Source organism: Penaeus monodon, chromosome 23, assembly GCF_015228065.2.
Source record: "Penaeus monodon isolate SGIC_2016 chromosome 23, NSTDA_Pmon_1, whole genome shotgun sequence".
NCBI lineage: Eukaryota > Metazoa > Arthropoda > Malacostraca > Decapoda > Penaeidae > Penaeus > Penaeus monodon.
In genome coordinates this window covers 15,390,895-15,391,390 of record NC_051408.1, presented here as the reverse complement: position 1 = coordinate 15,391,390, position 496 = coordinate 15,390,895, and the positions used below count along the sequence as shown (strand labels likewise).

The 496-nt window shown below is 51.2% G+C and overlaps 1 protein-coding gene across 1 annotated transcript in view; it reads right to left on the bottom strand.

The window, feature by feature from the left end:
• LOC119588147 (twitchin-like) overlaps positions 1–496 on the bottom strand; it is a gene marked incomplete in the record, with an annotated part of 124,648 nt that overhangs the window by 109,355 nt on the left and 14,797 nt on the right.

Below are 496 nucleotides of genomic sequence, written 5' to 3'. Positions count from 1 at the left end.
TACTCCTGGCACTAGTTTGGCACCGCGATACCCGATCCCGGTAACGTGAGCCTTTACCCACCTCCTTACCAATACCCCTTTACCCCCCTCCCCCCTCCGGCACCCACATTCCCACCAAACCCTTCCCGTCCGGTCGACATTACGAGATAAAAAGAAGAATCCTAATCCAAGTTCTTGCTCTTTCTCCATCAGCGCACGAAGGACTACGATTAATTCAAGCGATACAGCCAGCGGGGAGCAAGGCGAGCTCTGTCCTGGCACAAGAGCTTCGGGAATTTTGCTTCGGGTCAGCGAGGAAATATAAGCTATACTTAGACCGGAAGCGACAATGCGGTTCTTGGGCGCCGCTCTGTGCCTCTCTCTCCCATGCTTCGAAAACGTTCTGTCGCTATCGCTATCTGCTGGGATGTAAGGTCGTTATCTGTTAAATAACGTAGTTAAGATATTATCGCCGTTGCAGTTTAACTTAGTTCAGCGATGTTCGTCCTTGCTCGCA